Below are 22,694 nucleotides of genomic sequence, written 5' to 3' on the forward strand. Positions count from 1 at the left end.
CAGACCATATAAAGAATGACTACAAATCAATAAGAAAAAGAAGCAAAGAGGATGAATAGGCTATATCCAAAAAACATAAATGAAAAGAATGTCTTACCAGTCCTCAGGGGAATACAAATTAAAACCCATAATGAGATTTCATCTCACATCAGACTGGCAAAAATAAAAAAGCTTTATAAAACCAAGTGTGACAGGATACAGAACAACAGGAACTCTTAACACATCCTTGGTGAGAATTTGAGAACAGTTTGATGATATCTGGCAAAATTAAAGATGCTCACATCCTACAGCCACCAATCTTGTGCCCATTACATACCTCAAAGAAATTCTTGTTCAGGCACCTTAGGAAATGTGTTTAATAACATTCACAGTAGCCCAAGAATAGCAAAAACAAATCTGGACACTAATGATACATGCATTGCCACAGAAATGACTAAAACAAACAGGTGATATCTTTGCCCAGTGGAATATTACACAGCAGTAAAAAATGAAATACCACTATACGAAATGACCTGGATTAATCACAATATTATAAGAAAAATACAAGTCCCAGAAGACTATGTATAGTTTGAGATTGTTGCAGACATTCAAAAATAACTTATTTCAAAACAAATAACGTTCAACAAAAAATTCAAGATGGTGGTCACAGCTGAGAGCAGCCTGGGAACCGAATGGGAAATACCATAGTTTCATATAAATTACTGGTAGGTAATGTTCTAGTTCTTGGGTAGAGAGTAGGCTAATGGCTATTCATTGTTAATAAACATTTGTACAGACCAAAAATACCACTATAACATGCACCAAGGATTACGATTAATCCAATTCTGTGTGTCCAAAGGTCATCTTTAAAAAATGAAATGCATTTTTTGCAACCTCATGGACTGTAGCCCGCCAGGCTTCTCTGTCCATAGGATTTCCCAGGCAAGAATGCTGGAGTGGGTTGCTGTTACCTTCTCCAGGGGATCTTTCCGACCCAAGGATTGAACCAGTGTCTCCTGCATTGCAGGGAGATTCTTTACTGCTGAAACACCAGAGAAGCCCTTGTGAGTACAACCATCTTAAGCCCCATCCATCTTCTGACTCTAGCCACATAAGAGGCCCCAATTAAAACCAGCAGAAGAGCCATCCAGATGAGCCTCAGTCAATCAGAAACTGATAAGAAATAACAAACTTTCATCCCCTTAAGGCATAAGTTCTGGGATGGCTGGTTATGTAGCAGAGAACTGAAACAGAACTCTAAATGGGTACACCACTGCACAAGTTTCAGGAAGCCAAATATATTCCTTTATTAAGTACCACCTTAAAAGGAAACTCGCCAATAGATCACAACTCTAATAAGATCTCTTGCATGTTCTGATTTCCAACAGAGATCATTAATAAAAAAAATAAGAACTTTTCTCTGTCTCTTATTTGGTAATAATTACTCATTTAGCACAACTAATCTGTATAGAGGATGAGGAATCTATTAATCATTTTTATAAGTAAAAAGCACTTAAAGTAGACGGCTCAACATTGTGCTGGACCCGGTGAGAACCCTCCAAAAACACATCTCCTATCTGGGCAAGACGCCTCATTAAACTAATGCTACTTCCTATTCATTCTCAAAGGCTTAGAACTTAACAAGGTGGGATGGCTTAGCCACAAGGTGGCTAAGCAGGTGGGATGTCTGCAATCTAATTTTAAAAAGCTGTCAGTAAAAATAATACGGAGGAGGGGGAAAAAAAAAACTAGAAACAAAAGGAATGCACATCAGAAACAGCCGGGCCAAATAAACTCTGGTACACCCACCCCTCCACGTGTTATGGAGACATTAACAAAAGCAAATCTGAGCATAACCTGAGGACTTGGGCCTCCATTTCCACACAGTACTGCTATGTAAGAAAAGCAACCTGCAGGAAAATGAGGGCAATATTATCCCTTATAGGGTAATATTTAAAGTGCATTAAACTGCTCACTTAATGCAGGTACTATTAATTATTCCCATTTTCCAGATAGGGAAACTGAGGCCCAGAGAAGCCAAGTGCTGCGGCCGAGAGCTTGGGCAGTGCTGGGAGCACTATTATGCAAGAGGGTCAACTCTAAAACCCACTGCACTTGGAGCTCAGAGGACAGAGTTAAGAGTTTACAGGAGCAGCAATTCTTGACACTTTGCACATTCTTAAAATAGCAGTAGGCCCCTAGGTGTGAGGATGTGTGTGAAGACTGCACATACCTCAGGCCCTCCGTGCTGTTGGGAGAAACCCAAGAGGGCCACTGACCTCGCTCGGCGGAACCTGGGGAAGCCCAGCCCGGGATATTTTTACAGAATCAATTGCTGACACCGGGAGCCAGGAGACAGATGTGGAGGTGTCAGCTCTTACACGGTCAGACTCGTGGAGCTCACCGTTTAATTAAAGCCTGTTCAGCCCCAGAACAAGAATGATTGCCTGTTAAAGCCGGGGAGACCGATAAACTCTGCCTGGCCAGTTCATTCTTATTTCCAAACTATTCCCTGACCCCCTACTACTGCAGGAACACTTAAGAGGGCCTGATAATAGAGTCAGCTTTCCATATATATGGGAAGGTTGGGGGCGGGGTATGTGTGTGGGGGGATGTGTGCGGTGTCTTCAACAAAGCCTTCCTCACCTGAGCTAAACTGCACACATCCTCTGTGCTCAGGAGAAGCAAGGTCAGGGTCAAGGCCATCTGTTCCATGCCACATACACCCATGGCATTGTCAGGGCCCAGGCTGCACAGGCTGGAGGAGCTGATGGACAGACAGGAAGCCAGAGGGCTGGACGCTGCAGGGAGGCCTGAGGACCCTGGGTGACCAAGGAGAGGGTGTGCGCACACTGCCGGCCCACCCTCAGCCCCAGGTTTGAGGATATGTTGACATTCTCCTCAAAACCCAGATAGGAACAGCCACCCTTCCTCATTCATGATCCTAAATCCACTCATAAGACAATGTATCGCACACCTACCACATGCCAGGGATGGTTCCACAAAGAGACAGAAGTACCTGTGCTTTCCTGGGGCCTACGGTAGGGGAGGAGATTTCCCTGGTGGCTCAGGGGATAAAGTCTGCCTGCCAATGCGGGAGAAAACCGGGTTCGACCCCTGGGCCAGCAAGACTATCTGGAGGAGGAAACGGCAGCCCACTCCAGTAGTTGTGCCTGGGAACTCCCATGGACAGAGGAGCCTGGGGGGCTACAGTCCACGGGGTGGCAAAGAGTCAGACTCAACTTAGTGACTAAACAACCACGGTAGGGGAGGTGGGAGAATAAACACGTCAGTGGTCATGCTATGAAGAAAACAAACGCAGAGTAAAGGGCTAGAGTGTGATGGAGAAGGTGCTACTTAGGGAGGAGAGAGGCCTCACTGAGAAGGTGACATGTGAGCAGAGCCCCAAGGGGGTGGGAGCTTTGGGGATACTGGGGAAATGCTACAGGGAGAGGGAACAGCCGGCAAAAGCCCTGAGGGAGGAAGGGCAGGAGGCAGCTAGCAGCCGCTGAGAAGTCAAGAGATAAGGTCAGACAGGGAATCAGGGGGGCTAGGGAGAGCTGACACTGCACACCACGCTGCGCCCAGGCTGTGAGCGCCCAGGCTGTGAGCAATGATTCCTTGGGAAGGTGAGTGGGTACTGCTCCTATTTACCACCTCATCAGATGAGGAAACTGAGCCTCAGAGAGGGAAAGAAACTTGCCTGAGACCACACAGCTCATCTGGACCAGGCTAGGATGCCCCACTGGTACAGAAGTTGGCATCCCCCTGGGAGTTCAGCATTCACCCATGCCTTCTCCGGGGAGAAATCTCCTCCATTTCCTTCTCACTCCCTCAACACTCCGCCCACCCTTTCTTCACAGTTAGCAGCAGACAGGTAAACATTTCATGGGAGAGGAGAGGGAAAAAAGAAAAGAAAACAAAACCACCAGTCTCATGCCCGAAAAGAAGGAAACACACTGCGCTTTCTCTGCAAGTCCCTACCAAACTTAACCGACGCCGCTCACCTGAAAGACGTCCGGAGCCCGGCCGGGATCACAAAGTCGGCAGGTGACCCGGAGGGGAGCTCCAGGCTCTCGAATGCCGTCCTGGGTCCGGGCCGGGCCAAGGCCACCTGCCTGCCCGCGCCCGCGGCCGCCCTCGCCCTCCCGTGGTGGGCGGTGCCTCCCCCGCCCGCGGTGGGTGTCTGGAATGCGGAAGCGGGAACCTGCCGTGCCAGCTCCTCACAGCGACTTGTTCAGCAACAGCCGCAGCAACGACCCGCCGGCCACCGGAGTTCCCCCGACAGCAGGCTGGTCTCGCGAACAGGCGCGCGTCCCCAAGGCGGGCTGTTCTGCCAGCGGTCCCTTCAGGGGAGGGAAATAAAAGGACTCCTTACTCATCAGACACGTGGTCTGAGGAGCCTGAATGGGCTTGAGTGAAAGTTCAAGGTAACAAAGGCGGCTGGCCTCGGATCTAGGAACGCGCCACCTGTTCGCTGACCGATTCAGGGCTGGATCGGCGCCCACGGCCTCCCCTGCTCGCTTCATTCACAACCACACGATCCAAAGACGGGCTCCTTTTCGCTGGGCGGACGGGGAGCCGGCTCGCCGAAGCAGCGCGGCTTAATGATTAAGCTGCGGCCACCGGACTCCTCCGGCCAGCCTGGGAAGCACCGAGGAATGGGTGTGCCCAACAATAACAGCCCCAGAACGCCCCCTCCTCACTCTGCACTTCACGTGACGTGAATTATCTCCTCGCTCCCCTAGCCTTCACAGCCGTCCTCTCTAAGTAAGTACGATTAGCATTCCTACTTTACATATGAGAAAGTTCAAGAACAGAGAAGTCACAGGCGAAAGGTCACACAGCAAGAAAGTGGTGGCGCAGAGTTAAGCCAAGCAGAGCACCTCTTGGGTTTCCAGTTGTTAACCTAGGCACTGGACCTCCTCAAGAGGAAAGACAGGTGCCCCACCCTCAATTAGGCTTCAGGTTCCTCAATGGTAAAATGGGATGAGTGTGAAGAGTCAGTGAGGGCTTGCTGCTGCTGCTAAGTCACTTCATCGTGTCCGACTCTGTGCAACCCCATAGACAGCAGCCCACCAGGCTCCGTCTTCCCTGGGATTCTCCAGGCAAGAACACTGGAGTGGGTTGCCATTTCCTTCTCCACAGTGAGGGCTTACAGAGAGCATTTAGCCCTAATGCACAAAATGCTCAATAACCACCAGCTGCAGTCATCACATGCTGACTCCAGATTCAATCAGGTTCAAAACAGGAGATTACTACAGTCACCGAGTTTAAATTCTGGGCAGCTAAAGGGAAAACAAAAGAAGGATGACTTACTGCCCTTGTTTTCATCCACAAGAGAAATATATAACCCATCTATTCAGGACACAGTGGTTTCAACAAAAAAAAAAAAACACAGACCCTGCCCTCAAGGAGCTTATTTACTTGTTTAGTTGCTAAGTTGAGTTTGACTCTGCAATCCCATGGGCTGCAGTCCACCAGGTTCCTCTGTCTGTGGGATTTTTCCAGGCAGGAGTACTGGAGTGGGTTGCCATTTCCTTCTCCAAGTGATTTTCCTGACCCAGGGATCAAACCCCCATTTCCTGTGTCTCCTGCACTGGCAGGAAGATTCTTTACCACTGAGCCACCAGGGAAGTCATATGCCCTGTGAACCAGTTCAGTTCAGTTGCTCAGTCATGTCTGACTCTTTGTGACCCTATGAACTGCAGCACGCCAGGCCTCCCTATCCATCACCAACTGCCAGAGTCCACCCAAACCCATGTCCATTGAGTCGGTGATGCCATCCAACCATCTCATCCTCTGTTGTCCCCTTCTCCTCCCGCCCTCAATCTTTCCCAGCATCAGGGTCTTCTCAAATGAGTCAGCTCTTCACATCAGGTGGCCAAAGTATTGGAGTTTCAGCTTCAACATCAGTACTTCTAATGAACACCCAGGAGTGATCTCCTTTAGGATAGACTGGTTGGATCTCCTTGCAGTCCAAGGGACTCTCAAGAGTCTTCTCCAACACCACAATTCAAAAGCATCAATTCTTCAGCACCTAGCTTTCTTTATAGTCCAACTCTCACATCCATACATGACTACTGCAAAAACCATAGCCTTGACTAAACAGACCTTTGTTGACAAAGTAATGTCTCTGCTTTTTAATATGCTGTCTAGGTGGGTCATAACTTTCCTTCCAAGGAGTAAGCCACCCCTGTGAATAAACTGGCACAAATATTCAAAGAACAGCAGATACAGCAGATATACTGAGTGCTCACTGCGGGCCAGGGGCTGCAGTGCTCAAAATGCTTTGGGTGCTTGAATGCAATTCTCCCATCAACCTCAGAGGGAAGCTGGCAGGGCACAGACTTGGTAAGAATGACACAGCCCGAGGACACGACGTAAACTGATTGGAACCAAATAAGTCCAAGATGGTGGACAAGTCAACTTCCACTAGACCCTGAGTCTCAGTATACGCTCACGGAGACACACAGGCGTAAGGTAAATGACACACTCACAGGTATGGCGACAGTTTTGAGGCCAATCATCAAAGACCACAAACTGGGCGGTGGCCCAATTCCTGGAAATCTCACCCCCTTCCCCAAAATAGTTGGAATAATCCTCCCACTCATTAGCCTATGAAATGACTCAGCCTATAAAAACTAACCACACTGTATTTCAAGGCCACTCTCCCCTTCTGAGATGGCCCACACTCTGTCTGTGGAGTGTATTTCTCTCTAAATAAATCAACTTCTTAGCCATCACTTTGTCTTTCACTGAATCCTTTCTGCAAGGAGACATCAAGAACCTGAGCTTCATTAAGTCCTGAGACCAGGTGTGGGATCTCAGTTAAAAGACCGTGGATTCAAGTCCCCATCTGGCTTCTGGCTGGGTTCGAGTCTGGGCTCACTGATTCAAATCTCAATCTGAGTTACACGGTTTCATTACCACCTTAAAGATATGGAACCCAAGGTACTGCAAGGCTAGTGGCTTGCCCAAGGTCACACGGGAGCCCGAGATGGATCCAGGACTTGTGCCCAAGTGGTGTGGCTCCACAGCCCGCTCTTTGTTCCTCAGTCCCTTGGCGATCTACAGGGCAACAGCTTTATACTGGGTCCATAAGCAGCAGCAACAGGCACCCACAGGAAATGTCAGTCTGCAAAATGAATGGTCACTTTCATGTGTTGTTGGGAGGAAAGGGTGGGATTATTAAATGATAACTATTCAATTAATTGTTTAGTCCTTAAGTCGTATCCGACTCTGCGATCCCATACACTATAGCCCACCAGGCTCCTCTGTCCATGGGATTTTCCAGACTGGAGTGGCTTGCCATTTCCTTCTAGAGGGGATCTTCCTGACCCTGGGATTGAACCCATGTCTCCTGCATTGCAGGCAGATTCTTTACCCTTGAAACACCAGAGAAGCCCTATTCAATTAGTAAGTCAAATTAAATATGTTAACAGCAGGGGCCACATTATTGAGCACTTACCATGAGCTAGCTCCTGGGGGTAAGCACTTGACCTGCATCCTCTCTTTTTTCCACTAAGCCAGCTTGTGGAATCCTAGTTCCTTCACCAGGAATTAAACCTGAGCTCTGGCAGTGAAAGTGCAGAATCCTAACCACCGGACTGCCAGGAAATTCCCTGCAACCTCTCCTTTCTTCCTCACAACCACCCTACAAGGCAGTCCTCAAAGGAGGAAACTGAGCCTCTGCAAGGAGCACCTTGAATAGGAAAACTGGCCAGAAGCAGAGAGAGGAGCCCCAAGTGCTGCTGAGCATAGTGAGTGGGCTCACAGACCACTGACACTGCCCCTCAGACTGCTGCCTCATCCCCCAGCTTGGGTTTCCCTGAGTGTTCAGATGAAATACTTGGTTTCCCGACAGGATTGAGAGCTCCTATGATACAGGGACTCTGTGCACACATTCTTAAAGGTGGAAATGATTAGAGAATTTAAAAGCCATGTCCTGATTCAGGTAATTACAAAAGGAAGGACACTGTTGGTAAGGATAGTGACCCAAAAATAGATATGTACTAGGCTTTCACCTGTTTCCCTAACTTCTGCAGCAGATCCAACTGTCTGCCCACCCAAAGTCCATCCCCCTCTCCCAGTCTTTTCCTAAACAGTACTACGGGTTTATTCCTGTAGCCGGGTTTATTCCTGTAGCCGCACTACATGGTCCTGCGCTTCAGGTGAAGAGGCGTTCTAGCCCCAGCCCTGACAATAAATCCTGATTGGCTCTTGCCTGTGATTTGCCCAGGCATGGTCAGGTATCACAATGCTGGCCAATGAGATGAGGGGAATCTGGGAGGCGGGGCTTTTAGGAAGAGTTTCCACACTCCTAAGAGATGCTCTGGATATAGCCTCCAGACGCTGGATATTTCTGCTGCTGGATATCGCCTCGTCAGGGAATGACGACTGGAGCTGTGACAGTCATCCTGTGGCCGTGAGGGGAGCCTGAGGACACAGGAGACACACCAAGTATAGTGGAGAGGGCTGGTCTCCTTACAGGCTTAATTATTCTACCCTGGTGCTGCCTATCTGTAGGCTTCTTTGTTACAGATCATCAGTCTCCTGATTTGGGGCCAATTTCATTTGAACTTCCTATTATAGTAGGTCAGGTCGGTAGTTCTCAAAAATGTGCTCCCAGGCCCAGGAGCAGCAGTATCACCTGGGGACTTGTTAGAAATGTATATTCTCAAGCCAGACCTACTGAATCAGAAACTCTGGGTGGGGCCCAGCAACTTGTGTTTTAAGCAGCCCTCTGGGGGACGCCTGTGCCTGCTCGAGTTTGAGAACCACTGCAGGAGGACAGTGGTGAAGAGTTCAGAATGTGGCCTCTGGGGCCAGGCTGCCAGGATCCAAACCGTGTCACCACCATTTTCTAGCTGTTGGGTAAGTTATTTAAATTTAGTTGGCCTCATCTGCAAAAGGGGTATAATAAGGGTACTTACAGGGTTGTTGGGAGGTTAAAATGAATCACTTTGTGGGAAGCACCTAGCACAGTGCCTAGCATCTAGCAGACACTGTATAAATTATCTATTTGCTGGCATGTCCCTGATGGCCCAGGGGTTAGGTTCGATCCCTGGTCAGGGAAGTTCCACACACCATGTGGTACGCTCTGCCCCCCCGCCCCCCCCCCCCCAAAAAAAAATTTGCTGCTGTTGTTGCTAATACTGTTGTTGGCAGCCAAAGGCAAACCAACTGAAACGATTTTCTGGCTGAATTCCCCCAAAGCAAGATCCAGCCCAGGGCCCTGGGGTTCAGGATGTGTGCTCTCTGGAGGGGACACACCAGAGGAGAGGGATGGCCTTTCTTCATCGCTCTTCAGCCCTCGCCCCACAGCCTGAGCCTACACAGTCCCAGTACCTCCTCCTGGACACTCTGGGCTGGTTCTCCACCACCTACTCTGCCCAGTTACTGATCCAGCCCCACCATGTGAGTCATGCCAAACACCTGGCAAGAGTCCAGGGGTGCCCTTCCCTCTGCAAGTTATCTGTGATTTCAAAACTGGTGGCACCAAGATGCAGAAAGCCAAAGAATGACTAATGCCACCCCCAGGTACTGTCCTAGGAGGAAGAGGCAGCATCTTGTCAGGCTTAACAGCAAGACAGGTATGGGGCTATGGGTGAGCAGGGGGTTTACACACACTGGTGTCGCAGACACTTTTGGGCCAGTCAATGAAAGAGATGTGCGGGTGCAGAAAGGGGGTCCCGACCTCTGACCACCAATCCCTGAGGCAAGAAAGTGTTCATTGTGTCCCACTCTTTGCAACCCCACGGACTGTAGCCCACCAGGCTCCTCTGTCCATGGGATTCTCCAGGCAAGAATACTGGAGTGGAGAGCCACTCCTTTCTCCAGGGGATCTTCTCAACCCAGGGATCGAACCCGGGTCTCCCGCATTGCAGGTATTTTCTTTACCATTTGAACTACCAGGGAAGCCCCAAAGAAAGGATGGGTCAAGTTCCTTGGGCCCTGGAAAGGAAGCTGTTAAGCTGAACCTCCCAAAACTGTCAACATTCAACCATTCTTTCTGACCCACAAAAAAGGCAATTTCATATGGTTCGAACAAATGTAGGCCAGGAAATGACTCAAATAATGCAGTGCCAAGGAACTGGTCACCAATAAGAACCAGGGATGGTGGTGGCCTCTGGGGAAGGGAACTGGGTGCTTTATTTTTGTTCCTTTGGTTCCATGCACGTGTGGCCACTAATCAAAACTTAATGAAACGTTAAAAAATATTTATTTATGTATTTACTTGGCTGTATCAGGTCTTAGTTGCAGCATGCAGGATCTTAGTTCCCTGGCCAGGGATCGAACCTGCATCCCCTGAATTGCAAGGTGGATTATTAACCCCTGGACACCAGGGAAGTCCCTTAATGAAATTTAATAACTCAACACGCCCTGCAATATGGTCCCATCTCAGAGAAAACACGAGGCTGCACTAGATGCCAAGAGATCTTCAAACTCCTGAGCCTGCGTGCCCTCCCACTCACTCCCCCTTCCACTCTGCTCCAGCCGCTGTCTCAGGGCCTTTGCACTGGCTGCTCCCTTTGCCAAGAAACCCCTACTGCTCACACTGCCTTGCCTCCTTCAGGCCTGATCTCAAGTCACTCCCAGGGAGGCCATCCCTTGGCACCCTGTCTAAACTGTCAACATCCTCCACCCTAATATCTCACATCCCCTTTCTTAGTATCTTCCACTCAGAACTTATTACCATCAAACACAGTATGTGTGCATGCTAAATCACTTCGACTCTTTGCGACCCTATGGACTGCAGCCCACCAGACTCCTCTGTCCATGGGATTCTCCAGGCATGCGTACTGGAGTGGCTGCCATGCCCTCCTCCAGGGGATCTTCCTGACCCAGGGATCGAACTCAGGCCTCTTACGTCTCCTGCACTGGTAGGCAGTCTTTACCACTAGTGCCACCTGGGAACCGCCCTAACACAGTATACGTCTTATTTATCTGTTGATTGTTTGAATCCCAGCTTGAATGAGAGCCCTAGAAGGGGAGAACCCTTGTCTGCTTTGCTCACTGCTATAAACCTAGTACCTGGAAGAGCATTCAGCTGGATGAATATCTGTTGAATGAGTAAGTTTAAGAATCATAATCAGGGGACTTCCCTGGTGGTCCAGTGGCTCAAACTCTGCGCTTCCAATGCAAGGAGCCCAGGTTCAATCCCGGGTCAGGGAACTAGATCCTACGTGCCACAACTAAGAGTTTGCATGCCGCAACAAAGATCAAAGATCTTGCATGCCGCAACCAAGAACTGGCACAGCCAAATAAATACATGAATATTAAAAAAAAAAAATCAGTATCAGTGTTTTGGGTCTGCCACCTTCAGATTCAACACATATAGGTCTACACTGGGAAGCCCGGAAAAAGCAGGCTGCCTAAACTGGTGACAATGATCCTAATGAGCGCTCCACACTAGACGTGCTTCAGAGCCTGCAAAGGAACAGGAAAGAAGAGAACTGCTGTGGCAGGAGAGGTAGCAACGCCTGCAGGAGGTAGGGGCGGGGGGGGGGGGGGGGCGGTACCAGGACCCGGCCTGCCTTCCTCCCCGCAAACCGAGAGCGCGATACAAAGAACCCACCACCAGAACCAATGGCACCAGCCCCGAGCAAGGCCAGACCCGAGTTCCTCTTCACATCACACATCTCTACCCCTCCCTGGTGAGCAAACCACAAGCAGACCGCTTTTCCTGCCACTTTCATACACGGATTTCTGCCCCTTGCTGACTCGCTGTTCAGTTAGAGACCCCCAGTGAACAAATGCAACAGGAGCCTCTCTGCTTGATGTGAAGGGGCGGGCGGGCGGGCGGGCGGGTGGGGGTGCGGGGTGCAGGGTGCTGTGCATGTTTGTTCTAAAGGAGTTTTATCTGCTGGCTTGATGAGAAATACCATCAGGTCCGTGGCACCATCACATGCTGCATCTTGCAGCTTTGTCAAAAGTCAGGACTGAAAGGGGGCACTTTCCCTGCCTGCCGCAGCAGCGCTGGAGGCAAAACCAAATGCTGGATTGTGGTTCCTTGCAGGGTTGGGCGGGGGGCAGCTGAAAGAGACACATCAGAGGAAGGATCTGTGCACGTCTGTCCTGAGGGGAGGATGCAGGGAGGATCTGAGGCCTCCTGCTGGAACTCGTCTTTGGAAAAAATGTGGGAGGGGCCCCACGTTCAGATGCTGGAGAGAACCAGACCTGGGGAAAGAGGGACCTCTGTGAGCTGACTCAGAGAACCAGCGCCATGGTGCTCAGAGCAGTCAGGGGAGCGTGTGGCCGATAGAGCCAAAGATTGACTCGTAGGATGAAAAGAGAAAAAAAAAAAATACCACTTTTGTATTATATAAGTGGACTGGGCAGAGGCAGGGAATCCTTCCACACTACACTCGAGTTTGAAACACACCAACACTGAGTGATAGTTGTTATATCTGCTTCTAACTTTCGTGGTGAGGTGTTCGTAGTGCAGACACACAAAGGTGAAGAGCAGAGCATAAGAACGCCCCTCCAGCCAGCTTCAGCAGCAATGCCTCCTGGCCAATCTTACTTCCTCTCTTTCCTCGCCCATACACTTGGCCCCCTTGCCTCCCTGCCCATCCATATTAATCTGAAGCAAATCTCAGATATCTTAACAGCTTCCCTGGTGGCTCAGAGGTTAAAGCGTCTGCCCCCAATGCAGGAGACCAGGGTTCGATTCCTGGGTCGGGAAGATCCCCTGGAGAAGGAAACTGCAATCCACTCCTGTATTCTTGCCTAGAGAATTCCATGGACGGAGAAGCCTAGTAGGTTACAGTCCACGGGGTCACAAAGAGTCAGACACGACTGAGCGACTTCACCTTCACCTAACAGTTCATGGGGATTTTAGACTGTAACTCTTCAAAAGAAGGACCTTTTCTTAAGCAGAACCACAGTATCATTATCACACCTTCAAAAATTAACAAGAACTCCTTAATAATGTCAAACATCCAGTGCATTTTTGTTATTTTTGGCTGATTTTTTAAAAATATGTATTTGTATTTATTTATTTGACTCCCCAGGTCTTATTGTGGCATGTGGGATCTAGCTTCCTAAATAGGGATCGAACCCAAGCCCCCTGCATTGAGAACACAGAGTCCTAGCCACTGGACCACAAGGGAAAAGTCCCTCAAGTCCAGAATCAGAGAAAAACCTCACGCCCAGAGTGATGGTCAAGTCTCCAGGCCCAAAGGGGCCTGGGACCTGTTGCAGGACTACCCCAGACCAGTTCAGAGACCACGTGTGGAGTGGGGAGACTGCAACTCATCAGTGTGGCCCTGTTTCCCAACCCCATTCAGCCACCTGCTGTCCATGGACAGACTGCAGACTGGGCGTTTAAGAGCCTGGACCTAGGGACTTCCCTGGTAGACAAGTGGTTAAGAATCTGCCTGCCAGTGCAGGGGACACAGGTTCAATCCTGGTCCAGGAAGATACCCCATGCCACAGAGCAACTAAGACCCATGAGCCACAGCTACTGACACCTGTGCTCTAGAGCCTGCGCCCCACAGCAAGAGAAGCCACCACACCACCAGTACCCCCCAGATGCCACAACTAGAGAAAGCCCGCATGCAGCAATGAAGACTCAGTACAGACAAAAACAAAAACAGATAAATGAAACTTAAAAAAAAAAAAGAGAGCCTGGACTTGACTGGCTTGGGTTTGAATCCTGACTTTGATACTCACCAGCTTTGTGACTTTGCATTTCTCAGGACCTGAGTCTATTTACATAAGAAATGTGAATGATAAGAATACCTACACCATGGAGTTATGAGGATTAAACGAGATATTACATGAAAAGCACCCAGAACAGAGACTTGTACACAGTAAGAGCTCAGGGAACCTTGGCTCGTATCAGCAATTCAGCCGACAAACACACACTGAGCGTCTTTAACCAGCCAGGCACTGTCCAGCAGTGGAGGTAAAGAGGTAAAAACACTCAGGAATCACCACTGGGGCTGGCACAGGTCATCTGGGCACGTGAACAGACTCGGAATCTCCAGCACCTGCCCTGTTTGGGTACAAGGTCCAGATACTCCTTGCTCCTAAGAGGGGGAATCCTGAACCAAGAGAGTAACTGAAGTTCTAGAATAATGACTCCTGTAGATGAGAGAGTTCCCTTCCCGCTAGCCCCCACCCAGCAGTGCCTCTGGATCAGGCAAGGGCAATACTCACACACTGGGTAAACTCCGCTGTCGCTGAGAAAGGAAAAGGCCACGAAGCTCCCTCAGGAGGCCACAGTCAAGAGGGACAGAGAGAGGAGGCAGATGAAAGAGAAAAGAGGCTTCAGGAACTTTGCTCGGCTGTGGGGCAACTAAGCCCACATTCTGCAACGGAGGAGGACCCCCTCATGTTGCAACTAAGATCCAGTGCAGCCAAATACATAAATAAATAAATATTTAAAAAAAAAAAAAAAAAGAAAGAGGCTTCATGCCCACAGAAGCTGCTTAGAATGGACTTTCAATAGGCTAGGTCCTTTTCTCATTTCCTTCACTCATCCTGCCCACTGTCCTCAGTCCCCAAAGACCCTTCCCCTTCCTGGGAAGTAAAGATCCGTTCCCACCAAACCTGGGGCTCACTGTAAGGAGGGGGTCAGCCAACCTCTCAGGTCTAAACCAGCACTACAGCACCAACAGAAACTCGAGGACTGAGGCTGATGAACACTGGGAGTCTGTTTTGTGTGATGAGTCCTTTCTATGGTATTTTTGTGGCTCAAAGCTCAGACCCCACCCTCCCTCAAACACTAACACAACACAGACACACACAGATTTAAGAGTACGGTCTCTGTACCTGAGTTCAAATTCTGCCCTCATCATTTGCTAACCGTGAGCAAATGGCCTCGTGCTGCCAGGCCTCACCTTCTTCATCTGTTTAGTGGGGATGATCAGAGTCCCGACCACCTCAGAACACAGGTCACATGCGCCAAGCACAACACCAGGCCCAGAAGGTGCCTTTGAAGGATGACAGCTGTGAGTTTAGCTAGGCCTGCCTCGGATCAGCATGCTTTTCATCACTCATCTGCCCTTATTCACCAAGATAAAACAGGCGGCATCTTTGACCCATCACTGTGAATCCTGATCTACACCTGAGTCTCACACCTGAGGCCCACTCTGTCCAACATATGTGGCTCCTGGGCAGCTGAAACGTGGTTGGTGCAAATGGAAATGGCTGAAGGAGGAGATTTCACATGGCACTTTGAAGAAGTGTGACAAAAAAAGCATGTAATATATCTCAATAATTTTATACTGGCTACATGTTGAAATGATATGCTTTGGACTAAATAAAATTTATTATTAAAGTCCATTTCCTATTTCTTTTTACTCTTTTAAAAGTGATCCCCATAAGATCTTCAATGACATATATGGCCCACATTGGTGGCTTGGGTTATATTTCTAACGGACAGTTCCGGTGCAAACCCTGGAGAACCAGAGTCTTCTGATGTGACTAACATACGGTGCCTGGCACACAGGCTGGGCAGAAACACATGCTTCATAGATGGTTGGATGAAAGGTATTCTCCACACTTTTCCTGGTCTTAAAAGCAACCACCACCATCTGCACATCTAACTAGGCCTGCCCTTCATTCAAAATATTGAACAACTCTTAAGCTCCAAGCTACACCAGATCAAAATGGACACAGTCATGGTGGCTGGAACAGGATCCTGGAGCCCCTACTTGGGCCAGGCATCAGCACTTTAATAACCGAACGGTATTTTAAAGCTTTAACAGCCCATAATACTAGTTCAGTGCTTAGGAACTCTCTTTCCCTGGCTGGTCCAAGTCCTCTTGCAAAGCTCACCCCTTGCCAGCTCAATGGGACACCTCCTTGTTCACACTCCTTCAACACCACACCTCAATTCTTGCTAATTTGCGTCTGGTGTGGTGGCCACACTGCCAATCTTGTTTTATTTGAGGACATGCTCTGCTGAAGGGCCTTTAGTTTTGAAGTAACCACCAACCAACCAACTAAACATCCCCACAGAAACTGACCCTGTCATGCCTTACTGTGGAGACGACGCCACGTCCCCAGACCACTCCCGGGGCCACATGAATGAGGTACTGAATATAGTCCGCAGAGCTCTGCATGTTAAACAACGTGGAAAGGAAACGCTGCACCCACTTCTTAAACTTGCCTCAGCCTGGTCAAGGGGGCCTGGGAAGAGGAGAATAGCTTATGGGCCAAGACCTGGGGCCCTGGAGCCAGCATCCTCATCGGTAATGGGTTCCATACATTTATCCACTTCACTGGACTCTTGTGAGGATTCACTTCAGTTCAGTTGCTCAGTTGTGCCCGACTCTTTGCGACCCCATGCACGGCAGCACGCCAGGCTTCTCTGTCCATCACCAACTCCTGGAGCTTGCTCAAACTCATGTCCATTGAGTCGGTGATGCCATCCAAGCATCTCATCCTCTGTTGTCCCCTTCTTCTAGAGTGAGGATTAATTGAGGAAAAGTGCAAAATGCCGAGAAGAGCACCGAGTACAGAGTAAAGTACCAGGAAATGTCAGCTGCTATTATTATCATTATTATTATTTTACAAAAATTAAAGTAGCATGAGCCTGAACAGTGGGAATTCACCTTTCTCCAGTTTTGATGATACTGTTTTTGTAGCAAATACATTCCCACACCTGGGCCTTTGCATTTCCTGTTCCCTCGGCCTGGAATGGTCTTCCCCCAGCTCTCAGCACAGCTGGTGCCTCTTGCTCATTCAGGTCTCAGCTCACATGACTCCCCTTCAGTGAGACCTAAGAGGCCTTCTCGGAGAAGGTGATGGCACCCCACTACAGTACTCTTGCCTGGAAAATCCCATGGACGGAGGAGCCTGGAAGGCTGCAGTCCATGGGGTCGCGAAGAGTCGGACACGACTGAGTGACGCAGCAGCAGCAGCAGCAGCAGAAGACTTTCTGGGGTCATACAAGCGAAAGGAACCAGCCGTTCCCCATCACCAGTCTACTCCATCCCCTCACGTTATTATTGCCTCCATCTGAAATTAAAACCACCTGAGATTACCTTGTTTGCTGCATGTCCCCTCAGCTAGAAATGTAAACCCTAGTACAGCAAGGATCTTGTCTCTCTTATTCGCTGTCCAGAATTTACGCTTTCAGCGACTATGCTGTACTGCCTGTGTATCAGAATGCTTACTGGATGTGTGTTTGCGGATGTACTAGAAAACCTAGAGGGACTTCCCTGGTGATCTAGGAGCTAAGACTCCACACTCCCAATCCTGGTTAAGGAACGAAATCTCACATGCTACAACTAAAGATTTTACATGCTGCAACTAAGACCTGGTGCCCACCAAATAAATTTTAAAAAAGAAATCCCAGAAAGAACTTAAATGTCCAGTAATAGGGAAATGGCAGCATGGAGCACGGTCTCTCCACACTGAAGAACGTGGGTCTAGCTGTTAAAAAGAATGAGTCAGATCTGTATGTACTGACTTGAAGAGATATGCGCTATCAAATATTTTTAAAAATCGAGTTACAAGTATGTATGACTTGATCCCTCCTTTTCTGGGGAATGGTGAGGGAGAAGAAAGAAAACAGTTGATATATGCATTGCTGCTGTTTAGTCACTCAGTAGTGTCTAACTCTTTTGCAACCCCATGGACTATAGCCCACCAGGCTCCTCTGTCCATGGGATTCTCCAGGCAAGAATACTGGAGTGGGTTGCCATTCCCTTCTCCAGTGGATCAGACCTGGGTCTCTTGCATTGCAGACAGATTATTTACCGTCTGAGCCACCAGGGATAATGCCCCACTATACGCATACATCCATCCAAAGGAACACAGAAAAAGATGAGAGCAGCCACCCCCACATTTCCAAAGGTAATGAATCTAATTTGTTCTCTCAGATATCTCCAAAGCCTGACACTGGACACTTAGTAAACACTCACTGTCTGAATAAATGGTTTTCTTAGGGAGATGGGATTTTGGAATGAAGGGTGGCAGTTATTATTTCCCTTGCCTATCTCTGTAATGTTTGACAGGTTACTACGAGTATGCATTTCTTAGCATAACTTTTTAAAAGCCAAATTCAACCAACCCTCAGGCACACACACACACAAACTAAGGCCATGACCAGAGAAGTCCTAAGAAATAGAGGCAGTGTCTTAAAGAAAGCACAAACCGGTCCTAATAGCCTCTTGTTCTAACTGCTAAAAACCCTTTACTTTAGAGGCAATGACTACTCAATTATTTTATCAAAACATATAGACATTTAATTTAGATTTGGGAAATTATACACACAACAAGGTTAAGCTCTTATCATAAGCTGGGTCTTTTTTTTAAACTGAAGTTTGAAATATAAGCAAAATAACTTTCACAGGGGAAAAAAGGCGCCAATCACTGCACATTCTAAATTCCATTTTTGATTTACCGCCTAACAACTGCAATGTCTGAAAAACAGGCTCATGTTTAACTCTGACCGTTCCACACAGACTGCTAAAAACCCACGTGCTGTTGTCACTAACAATCAAGACCAAGATTTTTGTTTTAAAGTCATTGCTTTATTTCCTCAGATGCAAAAAAAAGCACTTAGGGGGAATTCCCTCGCAGTCCAGTGCTTAAGACTTGGAGTTTTCACCGCTGAAGTCCAGGTTCGATCCCTGGTCAGGGAACTAAGATCCAACAAGCAACATGGCTCAACCAAAAAAAAAAAAAAATTCAATCAATTAATAAAAAAAACACACTTAGGTAATTTTAGTGGTCAAAACAAATTTGAGACCACAGGTTCCCATTACCAAATGAAACTACAATTACAGGGGCTTCCCTGGTCGTATAGGGGTTAGGAATCCGTCTGCCAACCCAGGAGACATGGGTTCCATCCCTGGTCTGAGAAGATCCCACATGCCGAGAAGCACCTAAGCCTGTGAGCCACAACGATTCAGAGAACCCGTGCTCTGCAACCAGAGAAGCCACTGCAAAGAGAAGCCCGTGTACCACAATGGAAAGCCCTGCTCACTGCAACTAGAGAAAACCCACGTGCAGCAAGGAACACCCAGCACAGCCAAGAATATATAAATAAAATCTCTAAAAAAAAAAAAGAAATTACAATGACAGATCTGATGACAGACTCACCCTAAACAGAGAGCTAATATACTCCCTGCCCAGCCTCTTCCTGGGTGTGTGTGTGCTGCTTCCCAAAACACTCAGGATGGCCTGTTGCACAGAGGATATTCTAACCCGCTGACACCGGGTAACTTTGCAGAAAGAAAGCGAGCGACTCAGCTGAGCTTAGCCAGGCTAGAAATGGACTCCCTGACAGCCAGGGCTTTTACTCCATACTTGTGGCCACTGCCATCTGGCCACGTCTGCAGTGCCTTCTCTGGCTCCTACTGATACAGTGTTTGACATGTATTCATCCTTGGTGACTTGAAAGAAACAACTCAACCATGTTGGAAAAGGCCACCTTCAGTAGTCAAGGGGGACTTTCAGTGGCCCACAAGACAAGAGACCAAGATAGGCCAAAGAACTGGTTGCTGTGGAATGACAGCACCATCCTCCTTGCCAATCAACTGCATCTGGGAAGCCTTGGGGAGAAGAAGGATTCCCAGGTTTCCGGTTTGGCCCATCTGCCGAGGTGGTGACTACTGGGTCTGGGAGGAAAAGGAGCTTCATTTTAACATTTTGAGTTCATGGCACCCAACGGGACATCAAGTTAGCAGAGGACATCAAGGAGCACAGGCCCCACATGTGGAGGTGGAGCTCGGGGGGCTAATGGGGCTTTGAGACAGTCAATGGCGGGCAGCAGTGGTACAACACTTAAAAGCCCCAGAGTGGTTGTTTTGGGGGCAGGAGTGTGTGAGAGCTGGGAGGAGGGCAGGTGGCCTGCTGATAACAGCTAGTCAGTGCCATTTCTTCTCAGCCCCTTATATGGCAGTATGTTCCACAATTTTACCTTTGGTGAATAAAAATTAGAGGTGAGGGGACATTAACCTTGTCCTGCTCTGAACTGTAATACAAACATAAGCAGCAAAAGCCCATCAAAAAAAACAAGGCATGTTTATTAAGTGCTTAGGATGCACCTGGCCCTGTGCTGAACACTACACATGAATTATCTTTTGGAATCATTGAAACAACCCTGGCACAAATGTCCTATGACTATCATTTCACAGATGGGACACTGAGGCTGGGAGTGAACATGTGGGGGAGCTCAGGGCTGTCATGTCACATCCCACAACAGTTAGGCAAGCTCTGGGCCAGATGGAGCACATGGAAGAAGAATTATAATATACAAGAGCTGCTACTTAGTGAGAGATGGCTCTGGACTGGGAACACGGTATCAGCAAATCCTTACAACCCTCTGAGGCTGATATTGTTATCCCATTTTACACGGATGGAATCTGAGGGTGCAGGAGAGGAAGTCAACCAGACCAGTTATAAGTCTGATCCACTAGAAAAGCAAGACTACAGGCAGAGCCCCACCTTCAGGGGGTCTCGGAGAAACCGGGAAAACGCTGAATCAATGGTCATTTATTAAATGCTGACTATGTGCCAGCTGCTGCTCTAAGCATTTCACAAATGGTATTCTCACCGCATCCTCCAAACGACTCTACAAGGTGGCTGCTATGAAAAAATACCCATTTTGTAGACAGAGAAAACCAAGGTACAGAGCAGTGAAGTCTGTCGCCCAAGGTCACAGAGCTGGTAAAAGGTAGAACCTAAATTTGAACCTGGCTCTGCCTCCAAAACCGAAGCTCTCAGCAAAATAATTTCTCCTAACAGCCACCTTGCACCGAGTGCTAACCATGTGGCTCACCCTCAGCTTACCACATTCAGTCGATAATACCTTCATCCCATTTCTTCGGAGCTAACAATAAAACAAGCAAGTAATAAGTGTCTTCTATGTACCAAACGCTTTATTCATCGGATCTCAACATCTCAACAGAATTCCCAGCATAAGACAGCCACTATTCTTCCCAGGTTTGACCGAAAGGAGAAACTGAGGTTCGGCGCGGTTTCCCTAGATCGCACCTCCCGAGAGGCAAGAGTCCGTACGCGAACCCACCGCTACCCGACTCTCATGCCACGCTTTCCCGCAACGGCTCCGGGTAGCTCGTCTGGAAAGTTGAAGCATGCGGGCACGCGTCCAGCCAGGTCCGGAGGGCGAGAGTGCCGCCGCCGCCCCCCAACAGCCGGTGCCCACACCCGGCCGTCCGCCCAGTAGCTCGCCCGCGCTGACCCTCGGGGTCCGACTGGACATCGACTCCCCGCTACCCTAGCGCCAAGGCCAACCCTGCACCCGGAGCCACATACCTGGGTGTCCCGGCTGCCCGCCCCGCGGGCCCCACGACCGCGGCGTCCAGATCCGCGCCGCTTGCTGGAGACGCCGCCAGCTCCAGTGGCCCGAGTGACTTCCAGGCTGCCCACTTCCAAGCCGCCTCGCGCGTGGCCTCCTGGGAACTGTAGTTTCGCCCTAGGCGGCCGCAAACTGAAAAAAGCCTGACGCGCAGGTGCTGCCGGGAGCAGTAGGCGCGGCGCCGCGCCGCCTTCTGGGAATGGTAGTCCACCTGTCGCCTCCGTGCCGCTCGAGTCTCCAGAGTACTTCCGCAGCCCCGAGGGGCGTGAGGGATGGAGGTGTGTCTTCTGTAGACTCCAACCCGTTGATTGCGTTCCTTGCTCTGCGAAGGCGGTTTTTTCCTTTTTTCCCAGCTCTATCCGCCTCCTCTCTTCCTTCAGTAGACCCTCTTTCTCCCTTTCCGCGAGGCGCGAGGTACTTACCCCGAGGGCGCGAGCCTCTGGAGAAGCAGGAGCCCCGGAACACAGCGCTAGACCCCCAACCGAGGGGAGCTGTGGAGAAAGGCGTCTATGCGCGCTCGCGCACGCGCGCTCGCCGGCCAACTCCGGCCTAAATTGCCGCGGGCCCCCGCGGGAAAGACTTTTTTTTTTTCCTTTCGAACGCGCGCGCGCGCGCGGGGTCTCGCGCTGGGCTTTTTCCTGCCGGGCGCGCGCCAGTGCGCACGCGCGCTCACTCCCCTTGCCTTGGTCAGTCCGCCCGGCGCGGGGTTGGGGAGCTAACCGTTTTGGTGGCCGAGTCCTCCCGCAGTATCCCCAAGGTCGCTCCTCTGGCGCTCCTATTCTAGGTCTGGCCCTTCACATAGCTTCGGAGTGCCGCCACACACGCCGTACCCGTCCCTTGTCTGGAGCCCAGTCGTCGCAGGTAACAGGCGCGGCCCCAGCCTTGAGGAGGCGGACACGCCCTTCTTCCCTCCCACGCGGAGAGCCGGGATGCCAGAATGTGTTGGGATTCCGGTCTGGTCGCCTCTCCCAGTAGTAGGAGTCTCCGGAGCTCTGCCTTCGACGGGAGTCTCTTGACCACCACCCAGGGGAGTCCCCTGGAGGCCATGTTACCTATCATTTATTCGTTGATCGCACATTCTTAGGGTAACCAGTGTTTGTTGAGTACCTATGGCTGGGGAGATTTTGTTAAAATTTAGTCCACTTGTCGACATAATCAAGGATCCGACCTTTTTTATTGGCATTCCTACTACTCCGTAAGGGGTTACCAAAGCAACTAGCTGGAATTGCAAGGTTCTTTGGTCAGGAAAACCCAGTCAATACCCTTCCCATCTCATCCTTCCTTCCAAGAAGATGCTGAATGAGACTGAGCTGGGAAGTATATATTTCTTCTTCCTGGGAGAGGGGCAGAGGGTGATTCATTTGCTCATTCATTCAACAAAAATGTATTAGACACCTACTTCATGCCAGCTTGGGTGATTGATTAT

General features: G+C 49.4%; 1 protein-coding gene across 4 annotated transcripts in view; it reads right to left on the minus strand.

The window, feature by feature from the left end:
• The window catches only part of SIPA1L3 (signal induced proliferation associated 1 like 3), a 251,978-nt gene extending 229,798 nt beyond the window's left edge, over positions 1-22,180 (minus strand). For 3 of the 4 annotated variants that reach the window (XM_040252892.1, XM_040252889.1, XM_040252891.1), the window contains exon 1: positions 21,226-22,180. The gene's annotated coding sequence lies outside the window, so the exon portion shown is untranslated. Of the gene's footprint in view, positions 1-3,986; positions 4,083-21,225 lie in introns of those variants that run through there. The other variant, XM_040252890.1, reaches the window with a different exon arrangement.
• Between the last annotated feature and the right edge of the window lie 514 nt (positions 22,181-22,694).

The sequence above is a fragment of the Oryx dammah genome, unplaced genomic scaffold (genome assembly GCF_014754425.2).
Source record: "Oryx dammah isolate SB20612 unplaced genomic scaffold, SCBI_Odam_1.1 HiC_scaffold_13, whole genome shotgun sequence".
Lineage (NCBI taxonomy): Eukaryota > Metazoa > Chordata > Mammalia > Artiodactyla > Bovidae > Oryx > Oryx dammah.